General features: G+C 37.3%; 1 long non-coding RNA gene across 1 annotated transcript; it reads left to right on the forward strand.

Moving 5' to 3' along the window:
- The first annotated feature begins 83 nt into the window (after positions 1 to 83).
- On the forward strand, positions 84 to 13,337 carry LOC119865153. Its single transcript, XR_005376080.1, has 4 exons — positions 84 to 2,148; positions 9,506 to 9,793; positions 10,588 to 10,679; positions 12,623 to 13,337. It is a non-coding gene; the product is annotated as an uncharacterized LOC119865153 (long non-coding RNA).
- The last annotated feature ends 9,210 nt before the right edge of the window (positions 13,338 to 22,547 follow it).

Genomic DNA, 22,547 nt, shown 5'->3' on the forward strand with positions numbered 1-22,547 from the left:
CTTAATTGGTAAGAGGGTTTATAGGTTAAGATAGAGTAGGAGATATGTAGCAAATACAGTGTCATAAATAATATGGGGTCATTTTACATAGATTATTTCTTCACTTTGTTGCTGTTGGTAATAATGGAGTTCTTGTAGGAACTACTTTTTCTCAATTCATCTAAGATATATTATCCACTCACATCTCCTCTATCCATCCATCCATCCATCCATCCACCCACCCATCCAATAAATTATATAAAATATCTGTTCTGGTAAAGGCTTAAGGACCATTTCCTTATACTGACCATTGTACATAGTTATACAAGATGTCACTATTGGGGGAAATTGGGGAAAATATATATGGGACCTTCCCATACACTGTGTTATAAATTCTTGTGAGTCCATGATTATTTCAAAATAAAAAGTAAAAAATAAAAATTCCCTTGAGCACAGTATCCCTGCAAATGATCCCCATTTTTTTTCTTCCCCTGGAAAAAAAGCCTACTGCATTCTCTTGCTTCTCTTTCTCCTTAATTCTATCACTTACCATCTCATTTCCCTCCTACCACTTCATTCTAATTATTTTCCTTGAGATCTCTGGCAATGAGTTTGTCTGTTCTCCATTTTCCAGAGGGATTTGATCATGCAATGCGTAGTCACCAAATGCTGTCCTGAAGAACCCTAATTTGATTAAAGATATTTGAGTAGGAAAATGGGTAACTGAGTCTGTTATTCTAATCAGGAATAGACTATGATTCTCATTTGCTTATTATAAAGTTATAAATAGGGAAGCATCTTATGTCATTGGGTAGAATGCTGCACATATTTTTAAAAAGTAGATTAGCCATTATAGAATTTCTATTTTCCAGGGCTGTGAGGATTCAAGAACTAAAACACTGAACAGTATAGCTTAGAGTTCTCGGAAGAATGATGCCAGTGGAACAAAGAACAACACAATTAATGCTCTCAGTAACTTACAGTTATGGCCCTAAAGCAAAAACCAAAGCTGATAATTCAAGCCCAGGGTACGAAACTCCATAATAACGATCCTCCAGAGAGGGAGCAATGGAAGCAAAGTTGTGCCCAAAATGATTTATTCTGAATCAAAAAGAAAAAGTAAATGATTTTTGACTGTGATAGTTTTTCTCTGTCCATAAGAACGGGGATGGTTGACCATTATTGGTTGACAGGAAGAAACTGAAGCAAGTTCAATTTACAAGTTGCTTTTCAAAAAAGTTGGATAGCCCAGGGAATTGGAATAGTTTGTCTACTATTTGCAGTCACTGTTGGAACTCGGATACTTAAAAATACTGGGAAAAGGTGAGGAAATGAAGTAGTTTTTTAGGCTCTGGTTCAGGAAAGAAATCTACCCAGACTCTGGATGTAATGTCTGATAGGAAACAGTGTATTCCCTTGCTGCTTGTGGAAATGCCACTTGATAATGAGTTTTGACCTAATTTCTTTCCTCATTGCAGCATAGTAATTTAAATCACTGGAGATACATTCTGAAACCTTTAAAAAAAGTTATTCTTCTGGATTAAGCAAAAATAGGCTTCCTATTCCAAACTGGTCTTATGCAGCATCCCATTCTCAGTACATTTTGCTTGAGATTACCATGGTTTTGACTTATAAAATATTAAACCTTAGACCAGTTGTGTTTTAGGGTTTTCCTGGGACTAATTTCTGGATATGTTACATAGTAATGAAAATTCTATTAGCATATTATTTGCAGACCATTTATATATGTTCACCTAGATTGATTTTTATTTTCCCTTCAGGTTCCTTTCACATTAAACTGTGATCAATGGTATTCTTAAGGCAGTTATTTCCTGACTGAAATTTGTCAAAGTTTTCATTCATTCATTCATTCATTTTTTTTTCCCAAATAGCAGAAGGGGAAACAGGACAGAAGCACTGAGCATTCACACAGTGAAAACGACTAAACCTCTTTAATGATTTCTGTTTTTTATAAACTATTTTTTAGAATGTGCAATGAGATTCCCATTTATTCCCATTTTCTTTGCTGTGGTCAGCAAGGTCAAATTTTGTAAAGAGTCTCCAGTTTTAACTTGGATTCATTTGGAAGAAAGAATTTGAAAGGACAAAGAAAGAGCAAATGGAGAAATGTCATCAGAACCAGTGAACAATGATTGATTGGATTTGAAGGTAGGTGAGAGTTTAGGGTTGGGCTAATTCTTGTTACCTGTACATGTAGCCAGGTATCAACCTCTGAACCTCCTTTTCCTTTTTTTTTTTTGGAACCTCCTTTTCCTTATCTGTAAAATAAAAGTGGTAGCTAAATGGGCCAGAGAGACCACAGAAATATTTCCCCATTGCAGGTAGATAAGATGATGAATCAGATTGCTTTCACGTTTATTTACTACCAAGCTAGCAAAAAAAAAAAAAAAAGAAAAAAAAAAAAGAAAAAAGAAAAAAGAAAAGAAAATCAGAGCAATCAGAGCAAAAGATATATGTAGTCCTTTGAAGGTTTTGAAGGTCCTGGCAGATGTGTGAGGAATCCCCCTTTCACATAGGCTAGCAATGTGAGGGGGCTGCTTCCCTAACGTCTTTTTTTTTTTTTTTAAACTTGTTTCTTCAGCTGTCTTTTGTACTTTTGCATTTCCTGTCTTCTATCCACCTAGTTGATGTCAGAGTTGCCTAGAACTGCTCCTGCATCTTTCTGCTCCCTTCTTCTTCATGATCTCCTTTGGATGATCTGGCACCATTTGACAAACTCATGTTCTCATGGCTTCCATTTGCCACCTACATCCAGAAAATACTCAAATTTATCTTCAGCCTATTTCTATAACCTTGATGCCCTACTGAACACTTCTACTTGAATATCCCATGGGAAATCTGAATTCATTCAGTCTAGACTCAATCACAAAACTCATTTCTCCTCAAACATATTCTCCTCCAGTGAATGGAGCCATCACTGCTTCATTCACTGAAGCCACAAGTTTGGAGGTTACCATACATTCCTCACTACTTCTGTTTTCATGCTACGTCTTTCTTGAATTCCTCCTGTATTGCTGCTGCAGTAATATTTGTCATACTCAGATTAAATGGTATAATTTCTTTGTTTGAAATGCTACCATGATCTCCACTACCTTAGGGACAAAGTCCAGATTTCAGACCCTCTGTAGCTGGACTACTGCATTGTCTTGTCATTGTTACCTGATACCTAGTGTGTAGCAGATGGCTCTGTCTATGGCCAATGAACTCAGTTCACTGGGCTCAGTATTTTCTCCCTCATATCTGAGCCTTTTCCCCACCTGCCCCCTCTGCCTTAAATGCTTTTCTCTCTTTTAACCCCCTGGCCAAATTCCTCTTGTCTTCAAAACTCACCGCACGGTGTCTTTCTTATTTTCTAGACTCTCCTTGGCTAGAATTCCTATTTTCCTATAGCACTCTTGAAGTACTTCTTTCAGAGGATTTGTCCCACTGTTTTTTGTTTGTTTGTTTTTGTTTTTAAGAAAGGCAGATTGCTACATACAGCACATCATTTGGGTATGTCTGGAGTCTTGGAAGCTTGACTGCTCTACATTCTCCTACAAATGGACATTGAGAGCTTGTTTGAAGGTTCTAGCAAGGGAGCACAGCTACTCATATACTCTTGACCAAAGAATGGTCATCTTCTATCAGGAAATGTCCTCTTTGACTGACCATGCAGCCTTGAGAAGAATGTACATGGAGTGGTGAGGGAGGAAGGGGACACCTGCTTAGCTGGCCAGAACAGCTGAATCAACCCTGGTGATCAATAGAATGACATATGTCATAGCCAGGTTGCCCTCACATCCTGTCCCACTGTCTTGTAGGTGCTGGTTAATTTTTTTCACTCTTTCCCTAGACTCTAAGTGAGCACCTTGACACCTCATTCAATAAGCCCCAAGCTTATTGCTTGGCACATAGTAGGAGCTAAATAATGCTTCTTTTTAAAAAATGCATTTTTAATTGTGTTTAATAAAATATCATCCTGAGACATTGCTTTCATTATGGTTTTGCAACTGTGTCATTATTAACATTTCATTTGTGATAAGGCTATGTACCCAACTACATTGAAAAGTCTGTGTGAGAAGTAACCATGGGTTGTGATTTGTCATATGCCCTCATCATACACCAAGTGGGATCTTGATATTTCTTTTTGATGAATGAATGGGTGTTAGGTGACTTAGAAAGAAGCAAATAGAAAGCCACTGCCACTCTCCTTTCCCATTGGTGCTTCAAATGAGGCTGCTTTAAAGGAAAGTCACCTCTATTTATGCTCTAGCTTGTCTACCACTGAAGCTGCAGGAGTAGATGCAGTAATAGATGGAGTAACTGTTGGGTTAGGCCCATAGACAATAAACAGGAAGAGGAGAAATAGAACAGGCTAGCATAGGCCTTTCTTCACCCAGCATTGATTATAAAGAAAACATCAGAAGCAGTATCATTTCCAAATAGGTAGCTGAGCATAAGTGAAGGGGAACAAGTCCTCCTGGGGGTTGTGCCCATCAGGCTTTATGTGGCTCAGTTTGAGCAAGTTGTGGAGAGGATGTGGTGGTAAGAAAAAACCTGCCTGTGGGGCTGAGTCCTGCAGGAAACTGTGCAGGCTGTTACCCAGAGTCCAGACAACACAGATAATTCACACGGTAGGGACTGTTTTCACAGATCTTTTCAAACACAATTAGGTGGATCTGAAATAGAATTTTAAGCTCGCACAACACTTTAACATCAGAAAACCATGAATAAATAAAATTACAAAATCAAAATGCAATTCAAAAGGATTCCATGTGATAATGCCTTTTTCAATAAACGCTGCAGAAAGAAAACTGTGTGATAAACCGTATCGTTTCAATTTTCTCCTCAGGGATTTTATATCCATATGCTTTTATGTGGAAAAATGTGATTTAAAAAAAAGGCTCTGCCACCATGACTCCTGACTCCCTGATAGGTGTTCACCATGGGACCAGGCATGGAAGGGCTGCAGGGATCTGTGTGAGGCTGGCTGCATTTCCTGATGACATTTTCTGGGGCTGGAAAGGCTCTGCCATTCACTGCTCCCCCAAGGGACTGTCAGTTGCATAAGATCTCCCTCCAGGGAATGTTTTCTTGGGTTAAGGTATATTTCTAGGAAGTTCAAGTTAAATTACAAAATGTTAGCAGAGACAAACAGCACACTAATCCAACAGGCACAAAGACCTTAATGCAAATTTTTCTAAAATTTGTATCTCACAGACTATTGTCTCTGAGAAATATGTGTAAACAAAGGAGTCTATGGTTGGATAAGCTTTGCAAACTGGGTTAAATAGGAACAAATTATTTTTCTCTGCTTCTCCTCCTCCTCCACCTCTGCTTTTACCCTCCCCTCCTCTTCCTCTTCCTCCTCTTTCTCCTTTTCTTCCTCCTTCTCCACATCTTTTTCTTCTTCTTTTTTTAAAGCTATAAATTTCCCAAAGGCTTTAATATGTGTAAAGTGAATCCCCAAGAAAGCAATATAGTCAACAAAATTTCCAAAACTTCCTAGAACTTGAGGAGCCTTTTATTTGTTTGTTCAGAGAAATACAGTTTGGGAAATCCTGTCTTTTAAATGATTAGGTTGTCGCACTTGGAACCCAAGAAAGGAGATGTGAGAAATGAAGTCTCTGATGTCAAGTGAGGTTAGGGCTGCACGCATGGCAGCTGCAGAGGGTAGACCTGAGGGCATCTGCAACAAGGAGGTCCTGGGTGCTTGGGAGGGGACACAGAGGAGCGTTCTGAGGGCTAAGAAGCAAGCTTCGCTGTGCTTCCAATTTTACCTTCTGAGGCAGGTCAGAGGAAGGGGCAGATTGGAGGAAATAATGAGTTATATATTGGTTCTGGACTTTAGTTTCAGCTCTGCTTTTGATGTCAACTCAGTAACTGCATGAGAAATCTTATTTGTGAAGACTTGGTTCTAGATGAGTTTGGATCTCCAAACCAGCTGGCTCTCTTGGACAGGTCATTGACCTGGAGATTCTTGGGAATTTTTAAGCCCAGGGTGGCCTCCAGGTCTTCTGGGGTGGCTTTGGGTTCCTAATGTCACATCTAGGATTATAGGCTGGGAAGAAAACAGGAAGGCAGCACAACATGATGAAAAGATTATATGTTAAGGCATTAGAAAGGACAAGTTCTGAAACTTGGACTCGTGCTTTTAGTCTGAGCTCTGCCACTTACCCAAGAGATGGCCTCGCAAAATTCCTTTAACTCTCTTGCCTCAGTTCTTTTCTTTGGTGAAGTATGAATTTATAAACTTAGGTCTCAATGGTTTTATCTGTCAACTAAAAGCACTACACTAGATGACCTGTAACATTATTTCTAGTTCTGTTCTTTTTTTCTAGTTCTGTTTTGAGTTAGATTTTGTATATCTACTATATGTATGTGTATATGTACATATGTGTATATATATATATGCATATGTATATATACATATATAAGAATAAATACTTCACTGATTTTTTTAGTAATGAAGAAATGATCATGTAATTTCTTTGTCCTGATAAATATAACATTTTCTTCTGCTTACATCTCAGTAATATTTTGAATGACTATAACAAAAACACAGACTCAGAAAGAAAGCAGGAAACTTTTAGGCTTTAAATATCTAAACTTTAAGTTTATTCTTTGAATAGCCCAATAATGAAATTCTGAGTCCTGATTCTTAAGGTTCCTGATAAAAAATGCTTAAGTTTTAAAGGTTAGTTGCTTCACTGGACCATGAATACTTATTCATAATGGTTATGTGTCTCAGCATAATAATTTTTATGTTTGCGTGATAATATTTTTGCAGGGCTCCAATTATTCACAAATGTTGTCTCACTTACAAATAAACTTGGGAGATAAAGAAGGGAGTGTTTGGATATTCTTATTTTATTAGATGTAGAAATATGGGCATGTAGCATGTAACTCTGATGTTAGAGATAGGACTTCGAATTAAGCCAAATTGAGTGTAGTTCTAGCTTCCCAATCTATGGTCATATGAGTAAAGACTTTAGTGTTCCATATAATATTGAAGAAGATGATGATTATCATAATAATGCTTGAGTTTCTTATTTTGAGCAATTCAACCTGCTTACTCCAAGCCCCTTATTCATTTTTAATAAAATATGAAGACAGGAGCCAAATTTAGGATTCAAGCCTACTCTTCTTTCCTTTTATTCCCTATCACTGGATACTTTTGTGCAGGCCTTAGAAATTGTCCATTGGATTCACCCTCTTCATCTCTGTGTTGTTTCTAGTCATTGTTTTTATCACACTGTATATGGATTGTAGAAACAGGTTCCTGGCTTGCCTCTGTTTTTAGCCCCATTCCTTCTTTCTGTCCACTCTGCACACCATTACCAAGATAATATTCCAAAGACACTCCTTTCATTTTGCTACTCCCTTTAGGAAACTACAGCCATACCTCTCTAATTTTTGAGGCTTTCCATGTTTGGAGATTGTTTTAGTCAGCATCGGCTGCCACAGCGAAATACTATAAGCTGGGCAGCTTAAATGACAGAGCTTCTGTTCAGAGTTCTGGGGGCTGCAAGTCCAAGAAGAAGGCTCCAGCAAGAGAGGTTTTATTTTGAGGTCTCTTCTGTTGGCTTAGAGGTGGTCCTCTTTCTCTGAGTGCTCACATGACATCTTTGTTTCACATGGGCAGAGAGCAAACTCTCTGGTGTCTGTCTCTTCTTATAAAGGCACTAGTGCTATCAGACCAGGAGCCTACCCTCTTGGCCTCATTTGACCTTACCTACCTCCCAAAGACTCCATGTCCAAATACCATCACATTGAGAGTTAGGGTTTCAACATAAGAATTTTGGGAGGATGCCAACATTCAGTCCTTGGTAGGGGTCCTTCAGTCTCCTCAGCCTCACTTCTGCTTCTTCTGAGGTGTACCTTCACCTTCAGTTTCTTCACTCCCAGCACCCCAATCCCAGACCCGGTGCCTTTACCTGTATACTGCTGTGTCTGCTGCTGACCAGCCCTCTCCCTCCCCCAACCCCTTCCTACTTCTCTTATCCAGAAGACTTTCTTTTTCCCTTGCACTTTCTCAAATTGGACACATCCTTCAAGGTCTATCTCAAGTTGCACCTGCCCCAAGAACACTTTATAATCTTCTACAATTCATACAATACCTTTTTGCTCTGAACTCTTATATTCATACCATAATTTAGCACTTATTCATTCTCTAGTTCTTTTGTAATGGTAGTAAAATATCTTATGGGGATTTATACTATGCAGGATACTTTTATACCTACAGTCTTATGTGATTCTCTCAAAAACTCAGGCAGGTAGGAATTATTGTAATTTCTATTTTACATGTAAGAAGATTGAAGCTCAGTGAGGTTAAATGACTTACCACTGATTAGAAAGCCAGTAAGTCAGGAATGTAATGCTGTTCTGTGACTCTTAAGATTCATGGTCTATCTACTCATTCCTTACTCCATTTTATGAATCTTTACTTGAGTTTTCTTCTTTCTCACCCATTCTAATTTAGGTTATCTCGTTGTGTTTATGTATCTCTATTAGATCAATTTTATTCATTTTCAGGGGGAAAAATAAATAAAATGAGTTTCCATGAAGGATATTAGAGTTAATTCCAACTGAGATTCTTTCCACTAAATCATAAACTAGGTAATTCTGCGATAAATAGTAGTCTATCCACTTAATAAATGAAGAAATGGACAGAAATAAGGACTTAATCTCTGCAGACTATCTAATGGATTAGGCAATTCCCTCATTATTTTTCCAAGTAAAAAGTGTTAATGAGAAGCTCTTGGCTAAGACAACATGTATATTCAACAAAGCAATATATCATTTTTGGTTTGCTGTAATTGCAACATATAGATCTAACTTCTCTGGTGCTAGATCTCAGAATATTTTGGCCTCCCACACTGAAGATGAACTCTGAGGTTATAGCCATTAGGTGAGGGTGAAGGGGTGTGAAATAATTTAATAGTAGAAGCCCACCAGTCATACCTGACCCCAATCCGTCCAGACATTAGTGCAAAGAAACCACTTACAAATTCCTTTAGAGTGATACCAAATCAGAAACATTTAACGTGCGCTGAAAAAGCCAAGTTAAGAATCAAGTTCAGACATGCAGAGGTGTGATATCTACAGCCAGAGCCAAGTTAGAAAAGGGTTAGTCCTTTCAATAGCCAAATTAAACAAGACACAATTGAGGGTAACTCATCCCTCTGGGCACTTATAAACCTGCACGTGGGAACTTTTGAAAATGAAGTTAGTGCTGATTGTGTCTTATTTTGCTTGGCCATTGAATGGGCTAACCCTTTAGGAATTTGGCTCTGGCTGGAGATATCACACTTTTATGTGTCTGACCCCCCCCCCCCCCCCCCGCCCAGCTCCTTTTTTTGGTATGTATATATAGAATTTAAAAAATCAGATACGGTGTTAGATGATTAAGTTTAATAAGAGTGAAAGATAAAAGCAAAATATGGAAAAGAACAGAACGTGCTGAAATAACAATGTAATTAGACTACCAAGGACCTACTGCTTTTTTTCCTGGTCTCTTTTACAGTTAAGGGCCGAGTAGCATAGTATTGGTGAAGGTCAACAATGAAGGTACTTGAGCAGAATTCCTGAACCCAGCCTTGCTGATTCACTGCCGATATATGGTGAAGCAGGCATGCTTCACAGGGGATGGCTGAGTCAGGGGACCCAAGAAGGCATGTATTGAGAGTCACGCAGCAGACAGATAATGCAGCAGAGTCCAAAGACGGCTCCCATTCGGCTTCTCTGGTGTTTGAAGCTAACGGATTGTATGTCATTGCTGAAGAACCGGCAGTTCCTGGGGCTGCACATATAGGTGGGAATAAGGACGTTGAGAATATGATGAAAAAAAAAATACTTCCAAGGGTGTTTTCCTCCCAAGATGTTCTGTGTCATACCTGTCGGCAAACTTCCCCTGCTTTGAAGTTGTGAATTTCAACAGCTACTCGACCATGCGCTGTTAGCTGCATAGATTATCAAGGAAAAATTTCATGGCATTGGATTAACTTGTAAATTTTTATTGCAATGCAGTAAAAAAGGCATCTTTACTGAAATCCCTTAAGCACCCAATTGTGAGCCACTATCCCAAGTGACCTCATTCTGAGATACATTTTCATAGAAAACTATATTTTGGGGCCAATAACCAGGTCATTATTCTTTACATTATTTTAATAGGACATTCAGTTGAAAGGAACGTAAAGCTAAGTTAAGGTATATATTTACCCCTTTGTTTTCTGGATTTAGGTCCTGCAAAGAGCTCTATTCCCTTTTAACATTTACATTTCTCATCATTTCTGGGCCTATGTGAGAAAAAATCTGAGCTGATTTTCACGGTCTGATTTAAGGTCTTATCCTGGGGTTGATTATGACACAAAACTGGTGAAATGATATTTTTTACTGTCAGACATTAGGCAAGATTCAATACTCAGAAGAGGGCGCTATAAATATGTGCATTTGACTCTGCTCAGCCTTCTTTCTGACCCTTGTGTAGCTAAGGGTAATTCTCTTAAAAATTTGTTGGCACTTTTTATTTGGCAGTTTCATGCTGAGGTAAATGTTGGCAAATGAACAAACAGCTTCTGTTCCAGCCTCCCGATGGTTCTGTTCCAGGTCAATCCCAGGATTCTGGCATAATTCGAGAAGTTTCTGCTGGTCTCCACCATTTCTGGCCAAGGAGACCTCTGGGAGGCCAGTTTAGAATGGTAACTGCTCTGCTGATCATGTCTGTTGGTTGGCTAAGTTGGAATTTTTCCTCTGTGTGAATTTCCCTGATCTGTCTACCACTGAAATTCCTAGACAAAAGACACCAATTTATGGGTTGACCAGTCATTGTTGTGCGCGCGTGTGTGTGTGTGTGTATTTTCCTGGGGAAACCGGGACTAGCTTTGTCTAGCATCTGTTATATTAGTCTTAGTCTATATTCTTCAGGACTAACTTCTAAAAATCAAACCCCTTTGAAGTGGCTCACACTGCTAAATGACTAAATCTTTATTTTGTCTTTCCTCAAAGCCCACACAATTTTTCCAGTACTGCTAATGGTCTTTATAACTTTGTATAATTGGTTTCTCTTAGCAAAACTGTTGGTGTTCCAAAATGTACACTAATATAGAATGATAGTACACTGGAAAGATCTTCATGTAGAGAGATGAAAAAATAAAGGAAATTTTATGCATTCATCAGATATTAATTACACAGCTATTCTGTGTAAGGTGCATAGTAAATGCATATTTACATTTATAGTTTAGAATAATCTAGCTATTGTTTGAGATTGGAATGTCTTTTATTCAAGTGAACATTCTAACTAAAACTATGTATAGAAGGATTTCATAGGAGAAATAAATCTGTTGCTTGAATTTGAGAAAAAGTCTCAATTTGGCAGAGACAGAGTAGGAAGAACATTTTCCAAGGAGGAGGAGGATGGCAAAAAATAGTGAAATGAAAGTTTAAAAGGGCTAAATCAACTATGCGTTTATGGCATAGAGGCTATGACTAACTGATTTTAGCTAAGATAATATAGTTGACATCTTGAAAGTTGGGGAGGGTTAGAGAATGATGGAGAGGCGCTCTAATAGAACACCTTCAACAACCATGTGCAGGAAGTTCATTTGGCCATATCACACTGTTGCGAGGTTGATTTTAAACTCCTTTCCTTAAGTTCAGATTGATTATTAGAAGGGGCAATGTGTTCCCTTTTGATTTGTTAATCAGATCATCTTAATTAAGAATTGCAAATATAAAAGACAATATAGAGGATCCTGAAGCAAAGCAATTGAGCTACTCCCAATGCCTAGAACACTGCCTGGGATATCACATTTGCTCAATAACTCGGTAATGTTTAGATGAATGAGAGCTCTGGAGTAAGTTCACCTCCTGGGCATGAGCATTTGTCACACACACTGAATAGTTACTACTCTTTATATTCTGTAATCCCACTCGTAATCAATTCATAGAAACTCAGAAACTTTTCTGAATAGAAACACTCCATCTGCGTGGTGGTAAACAAGATGTTAGAGTCTGTATAATGGAAAACAAATTATGCATAGGAACTGTGGGCAATGGCTTAGAGAGAAAAAAAATTCTAACAATTTTTAGTCCCTGCTTCTTTAATTGTTTTGGCATATGAGAGTCAGAGAGTCACTCAGGCATGTGAATATTAGCATCCCAGAGGACTGCCACTTGGCCGCCCACATCCCTTTTGAGTGTACCTTTATGCTGCAGAAACACTCCAATAGCACAAAGCAAGCAGATGTTATTAGGTTTGAAATGACTGAACGTGGTTTTGAACCTTTTCACTGACGCGAATGTCATGGGTTAAAGACTTTGACCGAGACTGCAGTGAACCATAAAATCGTCTCCAGAACCCAGGGTATTGTTCATAATTGAGTTGGGGTGCCCATCAATGATTACAAAGTGATATTTGACAGTAAAGACCTTTGCAGTATCATTTGTTTGGGTTTTTAGGAGTGAACATATATATTATAAATGTTTCCCTTCCTTTTATTTTTATTACCTTCCCATACTTTTCTTTTTATGAGTTTGGAAGACAAACTTCAGAAAAATATAGTGATAAGAGTCAGTGAATTTCTGCAGAGAGTATAGTGGGACAGTAAAGATTTCATAAATAAAAAGTTGTCTCTCACCACAGACATGGCCATTCTTCAGGTTATGGATGAAAGGAGACTGCTGGTGACACTATAACCCGGACAATACCAAAAACAATACTGAAAGCAGCTGATGATACTGCATGTCACAGATGTACCAGCTGAGATTGGTGGAGGGTAAACAACAAAGCCAAGGTTGCACTGCTGCTGCTAGTAAGGAGCACAGTGATATTTTGATTCCATGTCTTTGAACTCTAGACCACTCTGTTGCCTTCATTAAACAGATGTCTACCGAGTGCCCTCCTGTTTCTTGGCATATGTATGATATTTCTCATCTTGGTGGTTGAGTCATCTAGTATAGGACATAGCCCTGCTCTCAAGAAGCTTGTTTTATTGTCAGGGACATAAGAAATGTCTAAACACAAACTAACCAAAATGAAAGGCTATAAGCAAGATGTGAAAACTTCATGGGAGGACCCCACCCAGGAAAGTGGAGGAGAGAGGTAAAGGAATAGGTAGGAATTTTAACAAGGTAGGCCCATATTTTTGGCCAAAATCACCTGTCCTTTGAAATATAAAGCATGGTTTCATTCCATCAGGGCAAACATGAGGACAGAAGACATAGCATTTGCATGAATGCTACAGCTATGCAGCATTACCGAACTCTACTATGATGGGGGTGGAGACTCCACAGAAAAAGTGGGGCTTGCAGGATGGGTGAAATCTGCATAGGTAGTAAGGCAAGAGGAAGATGTTGAAGGTGACAGGAATGGTTCACATTGAGGTGTGGAGTCAAGTCGCTATGAGGAGGGATTGTGAAATACTGAGTGGATTGACCTTTTTGGAGAATAGGTTTTCTGCCAAGAAAGTGATGGAAGATAAGACTAGAAATTTGTAATGACCCACAGGGAGCACCTGGCAGGAAGAGGGCAGCAGAATGCAGAGGAAGGAGAAGATATACATAGTTCACCTGACAGGATGGCCTGGGGGTGGCTCTGTTCACATATTAATGTTTTTGTTGGGATCCTTCCTCAAAAACTCTTATTTTATTATTAAGCACCAAAGCCAAATGAATGCTGAAATAATTATCTGAAAAAACAGGGGATAAAGATTGGGGAATTACTTCCATAAACAACAGGGTATTTCCTGGGGCCAAAAATGTGAGTTATTTCCTTTATTATTTTTAATACTTTACTAAATGCCCGCTAGACTTTGGAGGGTCAAAAAATAAACTTGATTCTTCAGTCATTCTTCTTATCTTTGAAACTTATCTGATAAGAGCATTTTCAACTTTTGAGTTGTGGGAACAAGCATCCTTAATAAAATTATATGGTGCTTTCTTTGATATTTGATTTCTATCTCTGTTTATTGTCTTTCTTTTGACATTACTATTAGTGGACTGGATGCTTTTAAAAAACAGGTTGCACAGATTTGTTTTTAAGTACATAGAAAGTCATCACATTAAATATGCTTCTCTACATATGTATTGTACAAGAAAAGGAATAAGTTTACATATATATTTTCCCATTTCAACCCGGCTGTGAATAAAGAGTGAGTCGATTTTGGTTTTTCAGGAAGTAACAATGAAAAAGTAAAATATTCTACTTCAAATTTTGATTTTTTACTTTTCCACTCTATTTCATGGCTATAAATGTAGCATTTAGGAAGCTCTACTTATAAAGGTCCTCTTGGGTTATATACATCATGTTAATCAGTTGGTGTAGAATGTGTGGTTTTCTCTCCTTTCAGGAGCCTGTTATATGTAGATTTTGTTCTGCTTTAAAATTTGTTTCCTTTTTATTCTTCACAGGAACTATACAAAGATAAAATGAAGTGTGTAGAGAGTTAAATAAATGCCTCTTCCTTTAAATCATTATAGTCAGTCAAGCAAATACCTTAAGACATAGTGTCCATTTTCCAGGATCATGTAAATCTAGCTGAGGGAAAAAGACAAGAAATTGTGAAATATCAATGCAGATTAGAATACTGAAATTTATTACTATTATATAGGGAATGTTATAGGGAATTCAGAGAAGATGGACAGCTAATGAGTGACACAAGTCATTCTAGACATCTATTCAGGAGGTAAGAGGGCACACATTGCATGTGTGAAAAGAGGGAAGGGTGCTTTCAGAGCTAGAGAAACTTGATTCTGGAAAACTACTGGAGACAGTGTGGTAGTTTGGACATAGTAGACAAAAGTTGGAGTCAGACTGTAGATAAATTTGAAGTCTGAGTTCAGACGTATTAGGACAGGGGTGACTGTTATGAACTGAATATCCAAGGCACATTTTATGATAGAGCATTTATCCATTATCTATCCATTCAGCCATTCACTGAACAAGCTTGACTCCTAATATTTATCGGACATGCTTTCAAGTGTTGGGTGTACAGGATTTTGGAGGGAAGAGAAGCTGGAGGAAGGGAAACCAACAGGCTAATGTAGTTGTCCAGATGTGAGGAATGAAAGACAGTGTTGGAGTGTGGTCTAGTGGAATGAAAGAGGAGGGACTGGATTTAGGAAGCTTCTTGAATTAATACTGAACTGGTCATTGAAACTAATTGGCTATATGGGATAAAGGAAATGGAAGAGTAGGTTTTCAAGTGGAGCTGACATGGAGAATGCCCCTGATAGAAAGAATGGGGTTAGGTAAGTACCAACTTTGGTAGGAAGAGCACAGACATCACTTTAAAGTGGTTGTGCTCTTCATACTATTAGGGATACAGGACTGGTGTTCAAATTAGAACTCAGGTTGGAAATATAGGTATTAGAATTGTCAAAACTGCAAAGTTAAAGCCATTGTATTTAACTTGAGACATATTACTTATTTACTGTAACAAGTAAAGTTAAAGATCATAGGGCCGAGAAATATATATTGGAGATGGCCACAACTGGCATAGGGGGCTATGGAAAGGTGAATAGAAGACTCATAGGGAGTAGAGTAGTTTGAGGAAATAGGAAAAACAAAAAGTTTCACATGTCAGTATTTTCAACAATAGATTTTCATAGATTTTTATTTAACAAACATCGTTGAGCACCTCTTATGAGTTAGACATTATTTCAGGTGCTGGTGCTAAATTATGTAGTATTGAGTATTAACTTCCCTGACCTCATGGAGGTTATGTATTGATGGGGGGGGGAATGCAAGGGAGGTTGACTATTCTAATGCCATGTGATACAATCACAGACATTTTAAAGAACTGATATGCATTATATTATGAAGATTCAAAATCTCAGTGTAACCCCCAAATATAGTATAAAAGATATGTTTTAATGGAACATTTCCCCCCCCTTATGTTTATGGTTCAGTAATCACAATGACAATAAAATGGAGTCATAAAAAAGAGATAAGATGCAGTGTAGAATGAGCAGAACTTTAGGATTATGACTGATGTACATAATTATCATTAGATATAATACAGTTTCTTTACAAGTCTATAAAATGCTCAAGTCCTTGAAAAAGGGAGTTGTAGAAGAGGTGGGGCAGGGACTAGGTACTTAAGGCATATTACCGTGGCAAGGAAGCTGCTGACTAGATTTTAAGTACAAGACATGGCCTTTTCTGAATTGTCAGAACAGAATGTAATAAATGATGGGAGTCAAGCTTCAGAAGACGACAACTCATACTAAAGTTATAATCAAAAGTTCTCTCCTTTGTGAATATCTTGCCTTTGCAAAGATAGTATTACTCATGGAAGACATCTTACCCATAAATATCAGGGTTCTTTTTGTACTAATTAGACACATGAAACACATAATCATACAGCTTGCCTTTTGGTAGCTACTGTCATTTCTTGTAAGTCTTTCCAAGGATTTTTGCAGTTCAGTTAAGATTTTGCAGTGAGATATTAGCTGTAGATAAATGCTTGTTTGTTTAGCCAGGAAACACTGGATATAAACAAGAAGGTATAACTGTAAGTGGGCTGCTGATTCCTTTGTGTGGAGCCAGTGTATATTTTGTGAGTCATGAAATAATATGTTGTAGGACTCATGGTTTTTGAAACACAGATATAACAAATCTTTGGCTGGGTGGTATGGAAAAGGAATAAAGATACTTTGAACCTTTAAAAGATCTATAATACTTTAAAATATCCATTATTTAATGGATATTCATCAAACCTTAACTCTTCATGTGGCATGGAGGAGAAAGGAAACTAACCAAACAAGTCTTTGGGAAGTGCCAAATGATAGTGCGGATCATAAAAACTGTGAGAGTACAGAATAATGACGAGATAACCAAATCGCAAAATTAAATGATTTTTTTACCATCTTAGTTGATGTGATGAGTGTCATGAATGATGAAATGATTCCCTTAGAGATGTCAGTTCATGGTGGGCAAGTGCTTTTATTCTCACTTTCTCAGGTTCTAAGTAGATGGAGGATTTCCCCCAAAGGGAGGCTGGTTTTAAGAGCAGCTTCAAGCAGTGAACTTTGTCCAGTGGCCTGGGAGAGGCATGACTGTTTGATTTGAGGAAAATTCTGAGGTTCAACAGGAGAATCTCCAGGCAAAGAAGAAAGAGATCGAGTTTCTAGTGTGAATGGAGAGGTGGGGGCTGGAAGTTTGGGGAGACAATAGATGGGGCATTTAGAGACCAAAGGTAGCAAAGCTCTTTATAATGTTGGTGAGTCATTCATGACCCTTTTTATGTCATGAGAATTAACACCTGGGTTATAAACTTAATCCAATTTTATCACTTCAGCATTTTGGAGAACATCATTTGACATAATGAATACATGACTTTGGGATTCTAGCGAGGTCTAATGAATAAATATGGCATGTAAGTACATTCCTAAGAATCTACTTGATAAACCAGATAGACTTATTCTTAATGGGTTTGTTCTGGTTGGCTGAGTTAATAATGAGTACTTAAAATCACACCTACTGCATATTTACTCAATAGTCAAAGAGTAGTCAGAATGATGATTCCATGTGCAGTTGGAAACCCAGTGTAATAATTCTGTATCTGAAAGCTTTAAAAACTACCACTGCGTGCTAGAATTACGTAATTTTAATTTTTGTTTTCTATCCTCCCAATCCCACCTGATAGCTATATGGCAGGATTTCTTTTTTGTTGCAGCAAATGAATAGTGTAATTACCCTTTAAAATTTTTAATAATCTAGGAAGAATTAATAAAAAATTGGGATCTGCCAGGTACAAAGTGAAATATTACAACACATAACTTGGGAGTAACTCCTTGGAAATAATGTAAAAAAATTCCCATTCCCTGTATCTGCAACTTCTATTTATTACTTTCAGATTTAAGTTTATGGAGAAGATTCTTTTGGCTTGAAAATGAGCAATATTTTTCATAATCTGACTCAGGGCCAATGTATTCAATTTCACAAGTATGTATTGAGCTGCTTTTGTGATAAGAGATATGGCAAATTGAATGTTATATAGTCATTGCTTTTATGAAACTTGCCACCTTGTGCCCTGAGCAAAACTTACACGAAGAAACTGCCTTGACAGTTCTCTACAAATATGTGCTCCTCTTGTCCACCACCACTGCTCTCTCAGATGTTTGTGTGGAGACCATTTACTTAAGGCACCTCCAGTTATAGTAATCACCAGGTCTATATGTTAGGAATGCTTATAGTTAAGACATAAGGTTGTGTTTGTGTGTCTGTATATTTTATCTGCAGAAAGGACAGTCATTCTTTAACTTCCCCTACCATCTTTATAACACTGACTGGACTTTTAAATGCAAAACTTAGCAAGTTAAGAGAAGGCTGGAACACTGAAATTTAAAAAAATATGTAGAGAAACTCGATAGCATACCCTCCAAATAACTTTTAACCCATATGTACCTTGTACATTTTTAGTTGACATTGGCATTTCTCATACTAAGATTAAATAATTACAAATTGAATTTCTGACAATGGTTATAAATACAATTTTGAAAATTTTAAATTGTTATATCACTTTTTACTGTGTCTAATGGAAGCTGTATACTCATGGGTATGATATGCATTGTCAAAAAAACATGGACAAGTTCTGCTTTCATATTTGGCAATTACACATATTTTCCTTTTTACTTAAATTTTTATTATTATTTTATTTTAATTACATTAAATTCCATTTCCAATGTGTAGTTTTATTCTAAAGTAATTAATTTATGAAAAATTTGAAATTCTATATATGTGGTCAACAGCACAGGATATAGAGCCAATTTTCTTAAGTTCAAACCAAGTTTTGCAGTTGCTGGCTGTGTGATATGGAGAAAGTTTCTTAACTCTCTCTGCCTAAGTTTCATCATCTTCTTTGTTCTTTTTTTTTTTTTTTTTAGATTTACGTGCTGGTCAACTTTGTTTCACATCAAGAGGTAGATGACAGGGACTTTTGGTGCATATAGCCCCTCAAATTCGAACTTCTTCCAAGTTATATGCTAAAAAACCACAGTGGTCTATCCTCAAAACATTTTTTTTTTTAAATTTTTAATGGGAAGATTGACAACTCAATGAGAACCTTTTTCAGTTTTGTTGAAAGAAAAGAACTGGAAAGACTTGTTTTTCAAAATGTTTCTAGAACTTGAGCTTTTAATTTCTAGGAAGTATCAGAATAAAAGGCTTTCGTAGACTTGCTTGACAGTTCTTAGAGCCTGTTACTCTTTCACTTAGAGGCTCCAAATTTAACTCAATATTCTCAGAGAGGGTCGGGAAAAATGTAATAATTTTCCCTGCTACTCGTGGACAATAACATTTTAAACTAGCTTTATTAATGGTATAATTTACGTGAAATAAGATTCACCAATTCAAAGTGTACAGTTCTATGCATTTTGACGAGGGTTTGATGTTGTGTAACCACCACCCAAGTCATGATTTGGAACATTTCCATCACCCTGAATGTCCCCTTATGATTCTTATCGTCAAGCCCTCTCCAAGTTCCTGGCTTCTGATTTTTCTGTTACTGTGTTCTACTTCTGGTAACTGGGTAAATATCTAGGAGTGAGACTGCTGTTATATGGTTACTGGTTGCTTAACTTTATAAGAAACTGCAAACTGATTTTGAAGTGACCATGCCACATGAAGTCTATGGGAGTTATTGTTTATATTCTCATCAATACTTGCTATCATCGGTAATTTTTTATTTTAGCTATTTTGTGGGTATTAAGTGGTACCTTATTGTGGTTTTAGTTTGTCTTTATTTAACTATTAATGATGTTGAGCATCTTTTCCTATATTCATTTGCCATTGCCATGTGCTTATTTGCTTTATGGCCATTCTTTGCTCATTTGTTCAAATTCTTTTGCTCATTTAAAAAATTGACTTACTTTCTTATTATAGGGTTGTAAGAGTCTATATATTCTAGGTCAATTATTTTTAAAATATGCTCTCTATATTACCACATGCTTTAAATATTTTTTAAAAACTTTGGAGCTACAGATTCAGCTAATCTAATTAATGAAAAATGTCCTTCATATTTCCTAATTGGCAAAACAGAGGCCCTTGTTAAACCAATCAGCCAAATCAGACTTTCTTTCTGTCAGAAAAAAAATCTGACTTCATTTTTCAGTTCTAACAAATATATCAATATGGGTTTGGATTATCCTCAAGAGTGAGGCTTTTTTTTTGGGGGGGGGGTAAAAGGTGGAGATGGAAGTGCTAGCAGTTTCATGGAAATTTGTCTTCACTTCCACTTCTTCATATTTCTATATTCAAAATGTTCCAATGCAGGCAAAAATACTCCATTCCTAAAGTCTTAAATAGATATGTAATCAATTAAAAAAATAAGCCTTTCTCAGACACTAATATTCTGAATTGTTCCTTTAGTTGGTGTCCAAAATTCTGTCCCCCAGAGCCTATCCACCACAGGTAGATTAGGGGTGGCTAGAGTAGGCTTTTGTTTTCAAGGGGAAGAGCTCTTCCAGGAAAGGGGAGGTGTGGAGGGAGAACCCAGCTCATGTGGAACACTGGGGCATCTCAAGCAGAAGTTTTGAGTGAGTACATATGGAAATTGAAGAAATGGAAACTGATTCCCTGTCCATGCCTGCATATTCCTTGGACAATCTCATGAACTCCCAGGAGTACCCATAAAATAGTATGAAGACTCTTGTTCTAAACCAATGTGGTTTTGAAGAGGTAAATGCTTGAAAGGCAATGGGTTGTCAAATATCCCAAGAAAGATAAATTGCTTCCTGCTAGAAGAGAGTCAAGTTTCCTAGAGGGACAAAAGAGTGATGTCTTTGAGGGGTCAGATGGGGCTTATATCCAGAATTCTTCAATCCTTTGGTGAGAGATTTTAATGCACTGGCACCATAATTGAAGTCTCTTTCTCTGTGTCTCACTAAATGTATTTATATATTATACATATAAATATATATATTCAAAATGAATATATATTCATTTTCATATTTATATATTACTCTATAAATTTTTCATAAAAGGTGATGGTAGTCTTATTTGTAAGTATATGTAATATTTTTATTATTATTTTATATCAGTTGTCATTGTCACACTGTTTTTAAGTCTTTGATTAATGCTCCCCCAGTATGATTTGCTTGGGGACAATCTCAATCTGTATCAGTGGGAGACATAATTATTTGAGTATTTAATTAAGAGTTTCTTTCAGGCACCACTCAAAGAACAATTTAATATTAGAGAAACTCCACCTTATTTATATCTCTACAGTTGAACAGCAAAGAAATCTTGACAGTTGTCACAAAGACTCGAATAGACCAAACATTACAAAAATTATTTTCATTTATTCAAGGCTTTAAAATAAAATATTCATTTAATATGATATTCACAGAGGCAATAAAATACATAATTTAATCGGCTTTTCAAACTCATTTAAAAATAGAGAGCTGTCATTTTACAAAGCTCAGCTATTTTTCTTCCCTCTAGCACATTAGGAAAAAAACCACAACTCACAAGATACTATACTATGTAAGAAAGCCAAGTTTTGACTCACATATCTGGATCTATAGGGAGGAAAAGCCTGCTTGCTTCAGCTGCTGGCATCTGGGCCCTTGACTCTGGGTATGTTGAAATGAAGATAGGAATTCACAGTATGGCTTTACTGCACCTGCCTGTTGTCTGTTTGATGAGGAAAGCATAGGAAGTACTTAACAGACAAACCCAAAGTCTTCCTTTGGCACCACCGGAAGCCTGTTCTTTGAAACTCCCTAATGGAAAATTTGTACCACCTCTCCCCTACTGGCCTTTAATAAAAATCTTTATTTCCTTTTAATATATTTGTGTAATGATGAGAAAAAAATAGGAAATTTATTCAATCGTAAATGTGAACCTTGTATAAAAAGGTGTAAATGTTACAATTTTAAAAGCAGATCCCCCCTCCCAAAATAAATAAAAATAAAAACAGATTCCTCACACTCCATTAAAAGCTATGAATTGCTCTTCATGTTCTTTTAATGCTGAGGAGCCCCAACAGGATCTGAACTCATGTCATCTGAATACAAAAAGCCCTTTGGAGCCAAAGCATCCAAAAGAAAATCTATGAGGCAGGGAAACTGCTCAAATGGAAAACAGAACTAAACCACTATGAAGTGAGTTAAGAATGTGCCCCCCTGTTGTGGCAGAATGAAGGAAAAGGAATTAAATTAGATCTAGCATGTGGCCAGTTGTCTCCCCCTTGACAATAAACTCTGCTGCCATTGATCAAATCTTCCCTGCTTCCTCTTGTGACACCTACTCATAGCATGCAGAGAACTCACCTGGCAACACCTTTCTTACTTCTGGGCCCTGGGCATGTCCTCTTCTTTAACTACTGTTTAATGCTCACTTCCCTTGTGGTTCCCTGACTTAATTCTTTTTATTGATAATGCACTTGTGCACATCTAACTGACTCTTATCATGCATTTCAAGTGGGCCTTCATTATTTGTGTTTTTCTTTGCATTTCCCATGCTCTCCCATTGAACTGAACTCACCCACTAGAGTAGTGGCGCTTTTTCCAGTACTTCTGCAGGTTTTGGGCCTCCTGTCCTCTCCCTGCTCCATGATGCCTAC

This window comes from Canis lupus, chromosome 22, assembly GCF_011100685.1.
Source record: "Canis lupus familiaris isolate Mischka breed German Shepherd chromosome 22, alternate assembly UU_Cfam_GSD_1.0, whole genome shotgun sequence".
Classification (NCBI taxonomy): domain Eukaryota; kingdom Metazoa; phylum Chordata; class Mammalia; order Carnivora; family Canidae; genus Canis; species Canis lupus.